Genomic DNA, 17,039 nt, shown 5'->3' with positions numbered 1-17,039 from the left:
TTTTGCAACTCTTAATTTTTGTTTGCAAAAAGCTAATTTATTTTCCTCAATGCTTTAATTTTCGTTTGCAAAACTTTTATTTTCTTTTGCAAAACGTAAATTTTTTTTGTATATATACGGCGGGAAAATGACTCCATAACCATGTACAGTCAGCAGGTAAAGTGGTCTTTTGGCGCCCCCCTTTGGTCTTGTTTGGTATGGCAGCTTTGTACATTATATTACACATTTTAAATGATAAATTTTTTTTATATGTTTATTGTATTTTGGGGGGATAAGTTTTGGAAGTTTTTTTCTACTTCAAGCACTGATTAGACGGACATAATAGCCAGGATTTTTTCTGAGGCGAGTTTTTTATTTTATAATTATTGTATTATTTCCGTAATTTAATTTTGGAGGAAAAAAAAAACGAAAAATCCCATTTTACAATACTGTATTTATTTTATCTTTTATATGTTTTATATTTTTAATTTATGAAAATTTCTTCATTTATTCAGCATCATGTTTATATATATATATATATATATATATAGTAATTTTAGTTTGGAGGACAGAATTCACAAGAATATCCCATTTTAAGATATTGTATTTATTTTATCTTTATTTTCTTATTATTGTTTATGAAAATTGTCTTAATTTCTCATGTTTATTTATTTTATATTTAACTTTATTAAAATGTTTATTTTTTGTAATTTTAGTTTGGAGGACAGAATTCACAAAAAATATATATTTTACGATACTGTATTTTTTATCTTTACTTTATTTTAATTTTTTTACTGTGTTTATATTAGTGTGTTATTTTAGTATGGATATATATTACTGATATTGATAACCCCTAGATTATACTTTTTGTCAATATTTTGATGTAATGTTAATTTTTATATTTTCATTTAAAAAACCTTTAGTAATTTAGTTTTGTTTTTGTCAAGGACTGCCATATGATATATATCTGATGTGAGTAGGTTATTGATTAAAATTGCAGACAGACGAAATAAAAGACAAAGTTGAGCAAATGGTAGTGCAATCAAGATAAATGTAAAATCAAGATAAAAAGTAATGGTAGATAAGGGCTGTGCATAAACAGGATGCACAGAAGCAGGAGAAAGCTTTTAAAAGACTACCGAAAGCAGACAGCGAAGTTGATTCTGTCTAAATTGAAAGCTTTATAGATGTGAAAGTTTAAGAGATTTTAAAGGACAGAAAAGATGGAGTCACCCAGTATGCTTCCCTTACATCGCAATCAACTCAAGAGACTGCAGAAATAGAAACAAATAGAAACTGTTGATCCATAAGCAAACGTGTAAATGTATTTGAGTGTATGTCATTAATTAATTTACTTTACTGTTGTTTTACGATATTAGCAACGTTTTCTATATTTTTGAATAAGTATCTTTATTCTTTACTCCACTGCATTTGTAATGAGTGTTGCAATTACACATTACATTTTTGAGGTGTTCAATTTTTTTGTGGTTTTTGAAAATAAATCAACTGTTTGCCTGCCATGTCTCTTTGACTAGTGCATCTTTGAGCTTATATTTAGTATAAGTAAAATACTTAAGTACAGTACTGTTATAATCAGATACTCTAAGAGTTCATCTGTAATTTGTAGTGGAGTAATGTTCATTGTACAGTATTTTGTACTTTCACTCAAGTATGGGTTTCATGTACTTTACAACTCTGTCCATAAGAAAGAAGCTTTGAAAGAGAGAGGAAGGCGGATATTAAGGCTATGCAAAAATTCACAATCAGCAAGCCAGATTATATACACTGTAAAAAAATTAAATAATAAAAATCTGTAAAATTTACGGTAAAAACATTACCGTTTTAACTTAAATTTACAGGTAAATACCGTAATTTAGTTAACTGATATAATGTTAATATACCAACCTATCGAAGTAATTAAATCTGTTTTTGTACCTTTGTAAGGTAGTGAGAAAGTCACATGATGAACCAAAGTCCATTACAAGCAGCTTTTAAATAAAAACATATATAGAAGGTGCACAGTGTCATTCACACAAACACTAAACACCGTCATGATAACACACATGAAAAATAAATAATGCAATAAACATTCATTTAACAACATTAAGTGTAGCATACAACCCTAATATACTAAACTGATAAGAAAGAAACAGTTAGTTAAAAAACTAAAACAAAAAAACATAAAATTTGAAATATAACGCATGAAATTCCGGGATTGCATTTTACGGTTATTCACTGTAAATTGTCTTTTTCACTTCCAAAACCGGTATAATACCATAAAATTACATGCAATGTCCAAGAAAGTTTTTCACCATAAATATGTGGGAGAATTTACCATTAACCATTTAACAGGTTTTTACTGTAGCATTTTTACAGTCTTTACCATTAAATTCGCAGTCATTAGATGGAGAATGTCTGGAAGCTGAATGAAGCAAGAATGCTAGCAGAGACAATACAGAAAGAAATAGGTATGTGACCAATACTAGAGGAAGAAAGGACAAAGCTGCAGATGCTACAAGCAGATACAGAAGTTAAGTAGCCGCAGCTTGAGTGAAGGCCCACAACAATTGAATTGTGAAAGCAATCTTAAAGATGAAGAGGTGGAGAGGCGATATAACTCGGTAAGGATGGAGCAAAGCTGATAACAAAAAGAAAATTTAGCCAAAGTAATAGTAAACTCCCTAGCTGTTCCAGAATCAACAACTTTCATTGGTGATCCTCTGAAGTTCATTGATTGGAAAGTGTCTTTCACAGCACTTATTGATTGTAAATCAGTTCTAGCGAGTGAGAAGATGTATAACGTGAAAACTGGAGAAGCTCGCAAAGCTATGGAAGGGTTCTTTTATAGGAACTCTGAAGGACAGCTATGAAAATGTATTTATTGTTTAGCGAGCCTTTCAAGAAAAACTTACGAGATGACCGAAGGTGGGAAAAAAATTTACATTTTTTACAAGGCTGTGTTGAGGCAACTCCACATGTCAGAGGGTTGGCTATTTTGAAAGACTGAAAAAATATTCAGTCATGATACGTCACTTCCTGTTTGTTGTTGGCGCCCGTACTGCGTTTGAGCTCCGTCACTATATTCTTTTTATCAACTATTTTTATCTTAAAAATAAATTCTATACACCATCGTTTCCATTTATATAACGTGTGAATATATCCTCTATTGTATTCTTCAACAAAAACAATCAGAGCGCCTCGCTATCACTAGTTTTATTTTGAGCTCCTGGGTCCGCTATTAGCTTATAGCCCGTTAGCATCAGCGGCGTGGTTGCTGCTAACTGCGCTTACATTGATAATACTCTATTCACACACATTACCACTGCTGTACTCACTGTTACTTGCTTTAATGGCGGATGAATGTCTACCTTTGATTGCAGGCGAGGCCGTGGGAAAGCAGATTCGCGACCTGGAGGTGAGGCAGGCCCAGCTGAGAGAGTGGAAAGCCGCGCTGGAATCATCTCGGGCTGACGCTCACAAGTCCGGGGTAAGTATACAGCGTGCTGTTAACAGTCCTACCACGTCTACTCCGTGTGTTTCTCTGCACAGGCCCTGTGCACCCAGGACGCGAGCGACGACTTCTCCCCCTCCGGTCTTCGAGATCTCCACACGGAACCACTTTGCACCCCTCCGCGAGACAGGACGCGACGCTGTGATCATCGGAGACTCCATCGTCCGACACATCCATGCTACGTTAGCCGAAGGTAAAGTGCACACACATTGTTTCCCTGGTTCTTGATGTTCTTGATGTTTCTGCGCAAATGTAACCCCTCTCTCCCGGGTCCTCTCCACCACTCCTCGCACTCACTCCAAGCGGGGCTCGAACCCGGGTCTCCGGCATGGGAGGCGCACGCACTAACAAGGAGGCTAAATGGCTACAGCCACTAGCGTCTACAGCACTACTCGCTGGCCTCCGTTACACAGATACCCGCGATGCTAAAGGCCGACGAGAGCCCCAGAGCGGTCGTGCTTCACGCCGGGGTTAACGACACCACGCTGCGGCAGACGGAGACGCTGAAGAGGGACTTCAGCAGCCTGATCGAGACGGTTCGCAGCACGACGCCCGCGGCGACGATCATCGTGTCAGGACCACTGCCCACGTATCGACGAGGACACGAAAGGTTCAGTAGTCTTTTTGCTTTAAATGAATGTTTGTTGTCATGGTGTAAAGAACAGAAACTGCTATTTGTTAATAACTGGAATCTTTTCTGGGAGCGTCCTAGGCTGTTTCGCGCTGATGGATTACACCCCAGCAGAATCGGAGCGGAGCTGCTCTCTGACAACATCTCCAGGACACTTCGCTCCATGTGACTAGTAAGACAATTCTCTAATAACTATTATGATGACTATTGTTCCACCCGCTTAAATGATAAAAGTACTTGCGCTGTACAATCTATTAAGACTATTATGTTCCCCGAATAGTGAGGTCAAAATATAAATTTAATGTAGGATCTAGAAAAAATCTTATCGTGATTAAACCAGAAACATGTAAAGTAAATGAACAAAAACAATCTTTAAAGTTTGGGCTCATAAATATTAGATCACTCACAACCAAAGCAATTATTGTAAATGAAATGATCACAGAAAATAGTTTTGATGTACTCTGCTTGACTGAAACCTGGCTAAAACCAAATGATTATTTTGTTCTAAATGAGTCTACTCCACCAAACTACTGTTATAAGCATGAGCCCTGTCAGACTGGTCGTGGTGGAGGTGTTGCAACAATATATAGTGATATTCTCAATGTTACCCAGAAAACAGGATACAGGTTTAACACATTCGAAATACTTCTGCTTAATGTTACACTGTCAGACATGCAAAATAAATCTAATGCATCTCTTGCTCTGGCTACTGTGTATAGACCACCAGGGCCGTATACAGAATTCCTAAAAGAATTTGCAGATTTCCTCTCAGACCTTCTAGTTACAGTTGATAAGGCGCTAATCATGGGAGATTTTAATATTCACGTTGATAATACAAATGATGCATTAGGACTTGCATTTACTGACCTAATAAACTCTTTTGGAGTCAAGCAAAATGTCACCAGGCCCACTCATCATTTTAATCATACACTAGATCTAATTATATCGCATGGAATCGATCTTACTGCTATAGATATCGTACCTCAATGTGATGATATTACAGACCATTTCCTTGTATCGTGCATGCTGCGTATAACTGATATTAACTATATGTCTCAGCGTTACCGTCTGGGCAGAACTATTGTTCCAGCCACCAAAGACAGATTCGCAAATAACCTGCCTGATCTATCTCAACTGCTATTTGTACCCAAAAATACACATGAATTAGACGAAATGACTGACAACATGGGCACTATTTTCTCTAATACATTAGAAGCTGTTGCCCCCATAAAATTGAAAAAGGTTAGAGAAAAACTTACTGTGCCATGGTATAACAGTAATACTCACTCTCTCAAGAAAGTAACTCGTAGTCTTGAACGCAAATGGAGAAAAACTAACTTGAAATTTTTAGAATTGCATGGAAAAACAGTATGTCCAGCTATAGACAGGCTCTAAAAACTGCTAGGGCAGAGCATATCCACAAACTCATTGAAAATAACCAAAACAATCCAAGGTTTTTATTTAGCACAGTGGCTAAATTATCAAATTACCAGACGCCACCTGATTCAAATATTCGTCCAACGTTAAATAGTAATGACTTTATGAATTTCTTCACTGATAAAATAGATTACATTAGAAATAAAATAGCGAATGTAGATTCAACAGCGTCTAACACTTCAGTTTCATCCATCGCACCCAAAGATAAACTGCAGTGCTTTACAAATATAGGACAGGAAGAACTAAATAAACTTATCACTGTATCTAAACCAACAACATGTTTATTAGATCCTGTACCCACTAAATTACTAAAAGAGCTGTTACCTGTAGCCGAAGAACCGCTTCTCAATATCATTAACTCGTCGTTATCTTTAGGTCACGTCCCAAAACCATTCAAGCTGGCGGTTATCAAGCCTCTTATTAAGAAACCAAAACTAGATCCTAGTGAACTGGCAAATTATAGGCCTATTTCAAATCTTCCATTTATGTCTAAAATTTTAGAAAATGTTGTGTCTGCTCAATTGAGCACCTTCCTGCATAAAAATGATCTGTATGAAGAATTTCAGTCAGGTTTCAGGCCCCACCATAGCACAGAAACTGCACTTGTTAAAATTACAAATGACCTGCTTCTTGCGTCAGATCAAGGCTGCATCTCATTTCTAGTTTTACTTGATCTTAGTGCTGCGTTCGACACCCTAGATCATGACATACTCATAGATCGATTACAAAACTATACAGGTATTCAAGGGCAGGCTCTAAGATGGTTTAGATCCTACCTGTCCGATCGCTACCATTTTGTTTACTTAAATGGGGAGTCATCTCATTTATCATCAGTAAAATATGGAGTGCCACAAGGATCCGTCCTAGGTCCCCTTCTATTTTCAATATACATGTTGCCCCTTGGTAATATTATTAGAAAATACGGAATTAGCTTCCACTGTTATGCTGATGATACTCAGCTATATATCTCAACAAGACCAGATGAAACCTCTAAATTATCTAAGCTAACAGAGTGTGTTAAAAATTTTAAAGATTGGATGACCAATAATTTTCTCCAATTAAATTCGGATAAGATAGATATATTAATATATTATCAGAGATATTAATTATTGGACCAAAAAACACTACACAGAATCTTGTAGATTACAAGGTGGTTGTTCTGCTTTTTCAATAAACAAGCTACAGGTAGTCCAAAATGCAGCAGCTAGAGTCCTTACCAGGTCAAGAAAATATGATCATATTACCCCAATTTTACAGTCTCTGCACTGGCTGCCTATTAAGTTCCGTATCAGTTACAAACAGTGTTGGGGAGTAACTAGTTACATGTAACGGCGTTACGTAATTTAATTACAAAATTAATGTAACTGTAATTAGTTACAGTTACTAAGAAAAAATGAGTAATTTAATTACAGTTACTTATGAAATTTTTAACGATTACAAAGGGGATTACATTTGAATATTTACACACATCCACATACAGATTTAACTGATTTCTTTCCCAAATTGCACTGACTATTATGAGACATACGCCCTAATAATTTCCGGGATGCGGAAAATCAGTCTGGTTCATAGAATCCAATCATAAAAACGGAATGCCTAACGCGGACGGGATGTGCCACATTTTGGATGACTATATCAAAAGTAGGTCAGTACACTTGAATCAAAACATGACATGGACTAGTGTCTGTGAATATTAAGCTCCAAAAATGCAACATATGACTTGCATTCTGCGTGTCTGTGGAAATCAGGCGCGGACTGGACACCGGGAGAACCGGGACAATTCCCTGCCGAATGTACTAAAGCGATCATTTGTGAATCCGCCATTTAATAATTAAATCTCTAAAAAGTCATGAAGTGTTAGTCATGACTCGCGCGCTCTCCGCGCCTCCGCCAAACGGTTTGGATCAGACTCAGAGTAATCAATGAGAGAGAGAGAGAGAGAGAGAGAGAGAGAGAGAGAGAGAGAGAGAGAGAGAGAGAGAGAGAGAGAGAGAGAGAGAGAGAGAGAGAGAGAGAGAGAGAGAGAGAGAGAGAGAGAGAGAGAGAGAGAGAGAGAGAGAGAGAGAGAGAGAGAGAAGCATAGAAGCATAGAAGCATAGAAGCATAGAAGCAGAACTACTGTTCAGGGTTTCAGGTCAGTTTCATCTGTAAAGATGCTTTTTTGTCTTTGTTTTTTTATTTATTTGATCAAGCAGCAGCACGTTGCTCACCAGTCATCACTCAAAATACTATATAAAGGACATCTTTATTATAAACGTTATTATTAACCAGACCAGAGAAAATGTTTACTATTGTTTAATTGTGGTAACCAAAAATGTAAAATTATTTTACAAATTTATTTATTTAAAAATAAATACAAATCCATTTGCAAAATAAAAAACAAAACAAGGTTATTGTATTTTTATATAGGCTAATAAAAGCATGGTAATTTTTTGTAAGGGAAAAACCTGACTCGTGTACAGTATTAGGATTTTTCTATAAACATATTGTAGTATTGTAGAGTATTGTATTGTAAAGTATAGTTTTGTTCAATCTTGAGTATTAAAGTCATGAGAGAGATGGATAACAGAGCAAAATAAAGAGACTGAAGAGAAAAATGGAAGTGTAGGTGCAGTTCAGGAGATAACTTTTAATTATTTTGCATGTCCCCAAATTAAAGATTTAAACCTTTTTTATGTCAGGTCCATACAAAAAATAGTTTTGTCCATGAATTTGTTTGTATGAGTTTGAATTTTCCAGTCTGAATTTTTTTCCCAGTCCGCCCCTCCTGTAAATTAATGGCAAAGACATGGTTTCATTTACTACACATAGGCCTACTGAAGCTCGCAGTGTTTTCAACCTCTGCCGCCTCAATATAGGAGTACACTAGCACATAAACATAATTTCTAGAACTGCTCTGTGTCACTTCATGTGCATTTTACTTATTTTGAGAAAACTATCATCATATCATATACAAAGAGACAGCAGTTGAAAAAACACCAATGTTTCAGGAGTTTATTATACAGAATATGACACATGCTTATTAGATAACTGTATTTGAATTGATATATATGCTTTTATTTATTATTATTTAATTTTCACAAATTTAGAAAAGTAATCAAAAAGTACTCAAAAGTTATTAGTTACATTACTTTAATAAAGTAATTGAAAAAGTTACACTACTATTACATTTTAAACAGGGTAACTTGTAATATGTAACCTATTACATTTCCAAAGTAACCTTCCCAACACTGGTTACAAATTATCATTACTTACCTATAAGGCCCTAAATGGTTTAGCTCCTGCGTACCTCACTAGCCTTCTACCACGCTACAATCCATCACGCTCCCTAAGGTCACAAAACGCTGGACTTTTGGTAGTTCCTAGGATAGCAAAGTCCACTAAAGGAGGTAAAGCTTTTTCACATTTGGCTCCCAAACTCTGGAATAGCCTTCCTGATAATGTTCGGGGTTCAGACACACTCTCTCTGTTTACATCTAGATTAAAAACGCATCTCTTTCGCCAAGCATTCGAATAATGTATCTCTTAAATTGTGAGTGTAGTTGCATCTGATCAAATGCGCATTCTTATTCATTAGCTTGGGTTAAACTAATTTAATTTTACTTTGTTGGATCAGCAGCTTTGCTAATGATGTCTATTTGTTTCTATGTTTTGAAATCCCGTGGTAGCTAGGATTTACACAAGCTCCAGTCTGGATACAAATAAACTTGAATTGAATTTAATTTAATTGAAATATTATAAACTACTTAAGAAATTTGTGGATTGTACGCGAATGGACAAAAGAGTTGGGAGATGACTGGTGACTATCCAAGCTTTGAGTGATTTGCAGAAGGAATGTAGTAACACAACATGCCTCTGGTCTAATTCCTATCTTTATTTCAGTTCCATCAGCTAATGATGTTTTAAAGCTTTTAGAGTCAGATTTTAATGTGAAGGGTTACAAGGACAAATATGTGTCTCAGGATGATGTCTGCTTTATATGCCTTATTAGTGATAGCATCAAACATAAAAAAGATCGATATTTCAATTGCACCTTTCTTTCAAGAACAGAATTTGTCCTAAGAAGCTGAAGTCAAACCAACAGTGTTATAAGCAGTGTTGGGCAGTAACGGTTTATTAGTAGCGCGTTACTGTAACGCAGTTACTTTTGACAGTAACTAATACTGTAACGCATTGCTTTTTAAATAATTTAACTCCGTTACCGTTACCATATGGTGCATTGTCTGTTACTTTTTAAAAAAATTATTAATTTTGACTGAAGTGCAGCTTAACCTGTTTGCAGCAGCGACGCATTGTAGATGGATGCCAACCACTGTAAACACGAAGACGCACTGTGGGCGTGTTTCCGTTTATTCAAGTATGTGCGGCAGTCATGATGAGTCAAGGCGAGAGCAACACGAGTTTCTCAAAGTGGAAATAAGCATTTATTTATATATATATATATATATATATATATATATATATATATATATATATATATATATATATACATATATATATATATATATATATATGTATGTATGTTTCTCGAAATTGATTCTGAATAATTCAGATTGCTTTCATTTATTTATTTCAAAATGTTTTGTGTTATGTTGTCCATTGTTGACAGTTTTCATACTTAAGCTGTGAAAGGAACATTTTTAAGAGCTCAACAAAACAGCTTTTATGATGAAGAAGCCACTTTAGTTTTTGATTCTGAATATATTATTCAGGTGTTTTGTTATTTATTTCAGAAATCCTTGTGATATACAATATTCAGTTTGTGCTGGTCAGACTTCATCAAAATAGTGTTTAAAAATTAGCTACTTTCTGTTTTACTTTGTGTTTGTATAGACCATAACGCATAAAAGCACATTAATAGGAACATTAAAGAAAGTTCTTTAAAAAAGAGACCCCAGGAGCCCAAATTCAGACCCAGAACAATAAAACCCACAGAAGAGGTAGGAGTTCAAAGGAGGAATCTTTATATTACCAAACTGCAGGGAGAGGAAGAGTAGATATAAGTCATGATCTGCAAGATTAACCACAATCTGATGTGATCCGACCCCCTCAGAGAAAACCAGTGTTGAGCTGCTGCAAGAGCTTTAGAAGCACAGCAGCTGTGGTCAAAGAGTCCTCGTGTGTTCTGATTGGTGGAGGATTATGATGAGTGGATAAAGACTAGAGCAATCAAATAGTGAGAGAGTGATCTGCTCACCTGGTTATGTTCGTGGATGTTTCGACGTGGAAAGCAGTTCGGAATGGAAATATTGATATTTTATTTGTTAACAACATACTTTTCATACCTTAATTTCAGTAAATGTTATGAAATTAGAGAACTAAGCCAATAGCAGCGCTGGCGGTGTCATTTGATCGCGAATCATTTGAATCAGCTTGGTAGTTCGGAGCGTGAATCATTTGAGTCAGTTCGGGAGTTCGGAGCGGGTTCGCGAATCATTTGAGTCCGTTTGGGAGTTCGGAGCATGAATCATTTGAGTCAGTGTGGCAGTTCGGAGCGTGAATCATTTGAGTCAGTTCGGGAGTTCGGAGCATGAATCATTTTAATCAGTTCGGGAGCTCGGAGCGGGTTCGCGAATCATTTGAGTCTGTTCGGGAGCTCGGAGCGGGATCGCGAATCATTTGAGTCAGTTTGGGGATCGCGAATCATTTGAGTCAGTTTGGGAGTTCGGATCGGGTTCGAATCATTTGAGTCAGTTTGGGAGTTCGGAGCGTGAATCATTTGAGTCAGTTTGGGAGCTCGGAGCGGGATCGCGAATCATTTGAGTCAGTTTGGGGATCGCGAATCATTTGAGTCATTTGGGAGTTCGGAGCAGGATCGCGAATCATTTGAATCATTTCGGGAGTTCAAAGCGGGTTTGCGAATCATTTGAGTCAGTTCGGGAGTTCGGAGCGTGAATCATTTTAATTAGTTCTGGAGTTCGGAGCGGGTTCGCGAATCATTTGAGTCAGTTTGGGAGTTCGGAGCGTGAATCATTCGCGAATCATTTGAGTCAGTTCTGGAGTTCAAAGCGGGTTTGCGAATCATTTGAGTCAGTTCGGGAGTTCCGAGCGGGATCGCGAATCATTTGAGTCAGTTTGGGAGTTCGGAGCGTGAATTTTGACAGTAACTGTATACTGTAACACATTACTTTTTAAAATAAATTAACTCTGTTACCGTTACCATATGGTGCATTGTCCGTTACCTTTAAAAATACTTTCGCAATCCGTTCCCATGGATTTGTAAACTGTAGTCTACTCACGGATTCATGCAGCAAGCTCCTACGTGTTAACATACAGATTTAATGAATATTATTATGTGCAATGGGTCTACAGCAAAGTCTCTTAAGTGATTCTCTGTATGTTTTTCCTCATACAGGTGAAACTGTTGAAAACATGCAGCCTGTCTCTACTGTGGAGTCGCCGTCTTTCAGTCAGCTCCTTAGCATGATAACATAGATTTCATTTTTAAACAGCATTTTTATATATATATATTAGTGGTGGGCCGTTATCGTAGTTCGGAGCATGAATCATTTGAGTCAGTGTGGCAGTTCGGAGCGTGAATCATTTGAGTCAGTTCGGGAGTTCGGAGCATGAATCATTTTAATCAGTTCGGGAGCTCGGAGCAGGTTCGCGAATCATTTGAGTCTGTTCGGGAGCTCAGAGCGGGATCGCGAATCATTTGAGTCAGTTTGGGGATCGCGAATCATTTGAGTCAGTTTGGGAGTTCGGATCGGGTTCGAATCATTTGAGTCAGTTTGGGAGTTCGGAGCGTGAATCATTTGAGTCAGTTTGGGAGCTCGGAGCGGGATCGCGAATCATTTGAGTCAGTTTGGGGATCGCGAATCATTTGAGTCAATTTGGGAGTTCGGAGCAGGATCGCGAATCATTTGAATCATTTCGGGAGTTCAAAGCGGGTTTGCGAATCATTTGAGTCAGTTCGGGAGTTCGGAGTGTGAATCATTTTAATTAGTTCTGGAGTTCGGAGCGGGTTCGCGAATCATTTGAGTCAGTTTGGGAGTTCGGAGCGTGAATCATTTGAGTAAGTTCGGGAGTTCGGAGCGGGTTCGCGAATCATTTGAGTCAGTTCTGGAGTTCAAAGCGGGTTTGCGAATCATTTGAGTCAGTTCGGGAGTTCGGAGCGGGTTCGCAAATCATTTGAGTCAGTTCTGGAGTTCAAAGCGGGTTTGTGAATCATTTGAGTCAGTTCGTGAGTTCCGAGCGGGATCGCGAATCATTTGAGTCAGTTTGGGAGTTCGGAGCATGAATTTTGACAGTAACTGTATACTGTAACACATTACTTTTTAAAATAAATTAACTCTGTTACCGTTACCATATGGTGCATTGTCCGTTACCTTTAAAAATACTTTCGCAATCCGTTCCCATGGATTTGTAAACTGTAGTCTACTCACGGATTCATGCAGCAAGCTCCTACGTGTTAACATACAGATTTAATGAATATTATTATGTGGAATGGGTCTACAGCAAAGTCTCTTAAGTGATTCTCTGTATGTTTTTCTCATACAGGTGAAACTGTTGAAAACATGCAGCCTGTCTCTACTGTGGAGTCGCCGGCTTTCAGTCAGCTCCTTAGCATGATAACATAGATTTCATTTTTAAACAGCATTTTTATATATATATATTAGTGGTGGGCCGTTATCGGCGTTAACGTGCTGCGTTAACGTGAGACTCTTATCAGGCGATAAAAAAAAATATTGCTGTTAATCTATTCTCAAAGTTGGGTTGGGAGCTGGGTCTAAGCAAGCTATGATGACTTTCACCTTGATATTTTATATAACTGACTGGCTGAGGCCAGCCTAAAATGACCGAGTATAAACCCACTAGATCCCTTCGGTCTTCCAACCAGGATCTATTGTTTACCCCAAAGTCGAGGCTTAAGTGCAGGGGAGATCGTGCTTTCTGTATTGCTGCCCCCAGGCTTTGGAACGCCTTGCCACTGTCCATTAGACAAGCCTCTTCTCTTAATATTTTTAAGTCCAGGCTAAAGACATTTTTATTTTCAAAAGCATTTGGCTGACGAGATATTTGTACAATTTTATAATTTTTTCAGTTTGTTTGTTGTGTGTTTTTTCTCTGTTTTTAATGGCCTAATGGAAAGCACATTGGTCGACGGAAGTTGTAGTTAATTGTGCTATATAAATAAATTGTCATTGTCATTGTCAAAAGATGCTCAGGACACTTGACGGGCCACTGCTGTGCATCGTCACGAAAGCTTATCTTTTTCACGTGTTTTTAAGCCTTACCGCATGTCAATCGTACTCGGGCCCAGTTCATGGCAACCGTGCCTAGTGTGAGTACACCCTTAGGCCATGTCATGAGTGTAGATTATTTCCACATCTGCATAGTTGACGATTACCACAATTCACTAGAAATTTAATAAGAGGCGTTTGTAAACCATGTTTTCCGCCAAAATAAAAGCTTGATGCAGTTTGCGTCAAAATAAAAGATCATGTGCTTATCTCTTTCAAGTATAGAAATTGGTACAACTAATTAAGAAAGTTTCCTTTATTTTTTTGTGCATTTGTTTTACAAAATATGGCTATTACTGTCATTGGATTAATATTATAACTATTTATAGGTGTAATGTAAATAGACACTGTAACTAAAAGAGGTTTGAATTTCTCTTTGTTTAATTTGCACACTGAATATGGGTTGGAGCTTTTAATTTTGAACTCTCAAAGTGCACCAGATTAATGAATTTAACATTAAAATGCACAAAATTTTCTCACGGGGGGGGGGGGGTCATGCGGAACCCCCCTAGAAGGACCGAGGACACACCACCATAGTTTTAACAGAAAAGAAACACTGGTATTGCTATGCCTGAGCTTATAGCTTGTTTTAGGATTCACCGCTGTGGAGTATAGTTCAACTGTATTAATAAATATAAAATTTTGACTTATTTCATCTGTTAACTCTCACTCGTTCCTATACTCACTCATTACATGGCATTAGTGGTTTTAATGAATAGGAGTTGGTATGCATATAATTAAGGGCGTACAAAGATGGGTGGTGTTTAATGATCATAGTGGGCCGGTCTGTGCAAAAATGCCCGGGCCGATTTTTTGTCCCAGTCCAGCCCTGCCGCATGTCGATTTAAACATTAAAGCATCCAAAAACAAGACGCGGAAAAGCTGAACAGTGTAGCTGGTTACACGTCCGCTGTATTCGGTGCGCACGAGAGAGAGAGCCGCGTATCACAGACAGCGACACTGAACCGAGCGGTCTTCTGCGAAGTTCTCCTTTAAGTTCCTCCTGCACCTGAACGAACAAATACAAATCGCAGTTTGAACAAACAAAAAGATGTGAAAGAGCCCAATTCAGTACCGCGGTGTTCTGGTGTTCAGGGCTCACGCAGAGAAAGGCGTCTAAAATCTCTTGAACATCGAATTTGCTTATTTTTGCTCTTGTGCCGACAAATACATACAAAATATGTCAAAATAACCACCTTGGAAATTATGCTCGAAAACACTGTCAGTTATTTCTTAAGTGAAAGTAAACAGTTGAGGAAAAAAATGGGATGTGTATTATATTGGATGCGTTCATCTTCTCTTAAAGTGACCGCGCCTAATTTAGCGACTGGCTGCTGTAATGTTAATCCAAGAAAATGAAAGAAAATCACTCACTGCTCTTGACTGAATTACTTTGTAGTTTTAACAGTCAAACCAAAAATTATTCAGACACCAGATATAATTTTTGATATATATAGAAATGTTGAAGGTGTCTGAATAAATGTAGGTTTGATTGTATATTTCATTTTTACATTGAAGACTACACAAATAAATAAAAATAAACGAACATTCTAATTAAACAATTTGAAACAGGGCCCACTGGTACAACCTTCACCGGGTCCCCCCTGACGCTTACGCCTGTTTCACACATACTCCGTCTGCAGGGCGTATGCGGTCCGTGTGCATTACGTATGTGGTGCAGCATGGACTCGATGTGCTTTCACACAGGATGCGTTTGCAGTTCACTACTCGGTACGTGAACGATCGCTGCACTGCTGCAGACGCAACGCTCCTGGAACGCAACTGGAATCCGTTAACATGGGTGCGTAAAAGAATATGCAACGCATACGCACTGCAGATATATGTATGTATATATATATATATATATATATATATATATGTATGTATGTATGTATGTTTCTCGAAATTGATTAATTCAGATTGCTTTCATTTATTTATTTCAAAATGTTTTGTGTTATGTTGTCCATTGTTGATAGTTTTCATACTTAAGCTGTGAAAGGAACATTTTTAAGAGCTCAACACAACAGCTTTTATGATGCAGAAGCCACTTTAGTTTTTGATTCTGGATATATTATTCAGGTGTTTTGTTATTTATTTCAGAAATCCTTGTGTTATACAATATTCAGTTTGTGCTGGTCTGACTTAATCAAAATAGTGTTTAAAAATTACTTTCTGTTTTACTTTGTATAGACCATAACGCATAAAAGCACATTAATGGGAACATTCAAGAAAGTTCTTTAAAAAAGTAGCTAAAAAGTTACTTTTCACAGTAATGCATTACTTTTTGGTGTAAGTAATCAACAAAGTAATTGAGTTACTTTTTGAATTAAGTAACTAGTAACTGTAACTAGTTACTATTCTTAGTAACTAGCACAACACTGGTTATAAGGATAAGGCCTTTATGGAGGAAATGTTCAGCAAGGCAGATGCAGACATAGCTCCTATAATATCTGATTGAGATGGTGTTTATCACCCTCACAAGCCAGACAAGTTAAGGGTTTGATCGCTCTGCAAAATTTTGTCAGTGTGTTGTTCGTTATCTGGTTGGGCTCGGTGTTCATCTTCAGTTCTCTCTTCACATCAGTTCAGTCAGTGTACTGTTTGAGTAAATGAATATCTCTGGGATATTGGTTTGTTTGAACTCAGAGGGAGTGTCAGCCACATTAAAAAAGTTAACAGCTTAAGTCATTTGTGGATTAATGCATATTAGAGATGCGAAACGTTTAAAACGATTCATTTCGATTTGGTGAACTGGTTCAGAAAGATCCGGTTACATCGAATGATTCGTTCGCGAACCGGATATCACAAACTGCTTTGTTTTGAACTCTCTCTCACAACAGACACAGAAGAGAAGACAATGCTGAATAAAGTCGTCGTTTTTGCTATTTTTGGACCAAAATGTATTTTCGATGCTTCAACAAATTCTAACTGACCCTCTGATGTCACATGGACTACTTTGATGATGTTTTTCTTACCTTTCTGGACATGGACAGTAGACCGTCCACACAGCTTCAATGGAGGGACTGAGAGCTCTCGGACTAAATCTAAAATATCTTAAACTGTGTTCCTCACGAGTTATTAATAACATAATTTTGCTATTTGGGTGAACTAACCCTTTAATCTTCCTTTATTTTAGCAAGTCACCAAAGCAATATTTTTTTTTTATTTTCATTTAGTTTTAATTGATGTATTAGTGATGTATTAAAAACTATTAAAAATGACAAAAACACAACGA

This window comes from Carassius carassius, chromosome 11, assembly GCF_963082965.1.
Source record: "Carassius carassius chromosome 11, fCarCar2.1, whole genome shotgun sequence".
Classification (NCBI taxonomy): domain Eukaryota; kingdom Metazoa; phylum Chordata; class Actinopteri; order Cypriniformes; family Cyprinidae; genus Carassius; species Carassius carassius.
Note: the sequence above shows the minus strand (reverse complement) of the source record.